This window comes from Mauremys reevesii, linkage group 12 (assembly GCF_016161935.1).
Source record: "Mauremys reevesii isolate NIE-2019 linkage group 12, ASM1616193v1, whole genome shotgun sequence".
Lineage (NCBI taxonomy): Eukaryota > Metazoa > Chordata > Testudines > Geoemydidae > Mauremys > Mauremys reevesii.
The window spans coordinates 24,726,588-24,729,664 of record NC_052634.1 but is presented as its reverse complement, the minus strand read 5'-3'; positions in this window follow the sequence as shown (position 1 = coordinate 24,729,664).

Sequence of the window (3,077 nt, the reverse complement as noted above, 5' to 3'; positions counted from 1 at the left end):
GACACCCACTCCCATGACTCGCAGGACAATGGAGTTGATAGAAAGGACCACAGGATCCACCCCAAAGATGGGCGAGCTTCAAAACTGGGCAACTCGTGTGGGAGCTGAGGGACCACAATGTGCAAAAGATGCAAATACCTTAATAGTCACTATCTGGGAACTGTCAAAAGAATTAAAAAAAAATTTTTTTTGACAGATCTAGAGAAGGTTTTTATGAAGTTTATCTCCTTTACGGATTCTCTGATGTTTAGAAAGGCCTGAGCTATGACTGAAGCTTTTCCCACACTCGCAGCATTCATAGGGTCCCTGCCCGGTGTGGATTCTGTAATGTGTAATAAGGGTTGAGTTCCGAGAGAAGCTTTTCCCGCACTCACTGCATTCATAGTGTCTCTCTCCCGTGTGGACTCTCAGATGAGAGATAAGGGAGGAGAGGTGAGTGAAACGTTTCCCGCACTCAAGGCATTCATAGGGTCTCTCTCCTGTGTGGATCCGCTGATGTATAGTAAGGTTTGAGCTCCGAGATAAGCTTTTCCCACACTCAGGGGTCGCGCTCTCCCGTGCATTGTGTCTGATGGGAGATAAGGGCTGATCTCTGAGTGAAGCTTATCCCGCACTTGCAGCATTTGTAGGGTCGCTCTCCCGTGTGGCTTCTCTGATGAGAGATAAGGGTATATCTCTGAGTGAAGCTTTTCCCGCACTCACAGCATTCATAGGGTTTGTCTCCTCTGTGTATTCGCTGATGCCTACTAAGGGCTGAGGTACGATTGAAGCTTCTCCCACACTCACAGCATTCGTAGGGTCTCTCTTTCGTGTGGATTATCTCATGTCGAATAAGGGCTGAGCGGTAATTGAAGTTTTTCCCACACTCACTACATGTATTCTCTCTCTGTTTTCCCTGAGGATTTTCTCCTGGGATGTAGTTTCCTTGAGGTCCCTGTGAGGTCCCTGACAATTAATGGGTTCATCCACTCTCTCCTCTGAGTGGTTTCCCTGCTCTCTCTCTGGTGTGGGGTAACTTTCACCAGCTTTTCCCTGCTCACGGGGGCGGGACACGCTCCCTTTGGCTCTTCGCAGTAATTCCCCATTCGCTTCAGCAAGCTCAGCATCTTCCTGGTGAGGATTCTGCTCCTCGCTCTCCCTCACCACCCCATCACCTGCTAGAAGGGAGGAGAAATCTCAGAATTGGGGATGGAAAGGCAGAGAGCAAACCCAAGTAAGTGCTGAGGACACAGAAAATAAAAATCGGGGACTGAATTCCCCCAAACTCATTCCCATAGAGGGCAGTGGAGGGGATCAATTCTGCTCCACACCCAGGACCGGCCTTTAGGGGGGGCCGTACGGGTGCCCCACCCAAGGGGGTGCCGGGCGCAGGGTTTGGATTCCCGCCTGACCTGCTGCCGATGAAAGTGGCACGGGAGGCAGATAAGCAGCAGCGTGGGGGAGTGGGAGGGAGCCGAGCTGCAGGGGGCAGTTGGATGACCAGCCGTCAGAGCCAGGTGACTGCTCCGGAGCGGAGGGGCCCCTCCTCCGCCCTGCTCCACGTGTGCAGCTGCTGCTGTTCCTGTCCCCGCCCCGTTCACCCCAGAGTCGCCCCTGTCCACTCCCGACGGGAGCATCCTCCTGACTGCTCTGCAGGGGCGGCTCTAGAAAGTAGGCTGCCCCAAGCAGCGGAGCGCTGCGCCGCCTTCCGGTCCCGGCGGTCCCCTCTTCCAGCTCGGTTGAGCTCCTGCCGGCATGCTTGCGGCAGGTCCACCGAGCCCGGACGAGCGGACCTGCCGCAGTCGCGCCGCGGAGCTCAACCGAGCGGGAAGACGGGACCCGCAGTCATGCCTGCGGCAGGTCCGCTGTTCGGCTCCGTGGACCTGCCGCCCGGCATGCCGCGGAGCTCCACCGGAGCCAAATGCCGCCCCCCCGGGAAACGGCCGCTCCAAGCGCCTGCTTGGCGCGCTGGTGTCTGCGGGGGGAGGTGCTGATTGATGGCGGGGTGATCCCCTCCCCCCAACCCAGGTACCCGATTTCCACTGAGCTGGGGTGACGGGACAGGGGGAATCTGCGTGTGCTGCTGCCTCTCTGGGGCCGGAGCTGCCGGCAGCTGCTTGTGTCTGAACAAGCCTAGTTCAGGGTCCTGACCCAGAGAGCTTTCTTAAAGAGACAGCGCGCTCACTCACTCAGGCGCACACACACACACACACACACAGTCCTTCACACACTCCCCTCAACACACACACACTCCTTCATATCCTCCCCTCAACACACACACACACACACACCCCAGGGCTCCCTGCATCCAGGTCACTTCCCCACCTGGGCTGAGCTGAGACATCAGGAGCAGCTGCTCTCCTGCCCTCCCCTTACACAGCCTGCAGGGAAAGTGACCTGGGTGCAGGAAGCCCTCACATCGCTCCTTGCTCCCCTCTCCCAGCCCCCCAGGGCTGCGTGGGGCGGGGGAGCAGTAGTCCAGTGTGGGAGCGAGCAGCAATGCCAGCTGCTTTGTGCATCCAGGTCAGGTTCCCCACTTGGATGCAGGAGGATGCAAGGGGTTGGGGCAAAGGGGGCACAGTGCCAGGGTTGGGGGCTCAGGAAGGGCAGGGGCTGGGGTGCAGGGGCAGAAGTTAGGATTGAAGGGGGTGTAGGGATTAGGGGTGCAGGAGGAGAAGGCATTTGGGGCAAAGGGGCACAGTGCAGGGCTGAGGGCTCAGGAGGGGCAGGGGTTGGGGTGCAGGGGCAGGGTTTGGGGTGCAGGGGGTATGCACCATGCAGGGGTTCAGGGTGCAGGAGGGAGGTGCAGGGGGTAGGAGTGAAGGGGGCACAGTCCTGGGCTTAGGGGCACATGAGGGAGGGGAAGGGGTTGGGGTGAAAGGGCACAGTGCAGGGCTTAGGGGCACAGGAGGGGGCAGGTGTTGGGAGGGGCTGGAGGGGGCAGGTGTTAGGCGTGAAGGGGGAGCAGGTCTGTGGAGCGCAGGGGGCCCAGTGCAGGGGCTGGGGGGAAGGGAGGGTGAGGAGCCTGGGGAACCCATGGGGGACAGGGGGGGGTGCCATGCCCATGGGAGCCAGGGGCACCAAAATGCAAGTTTGCC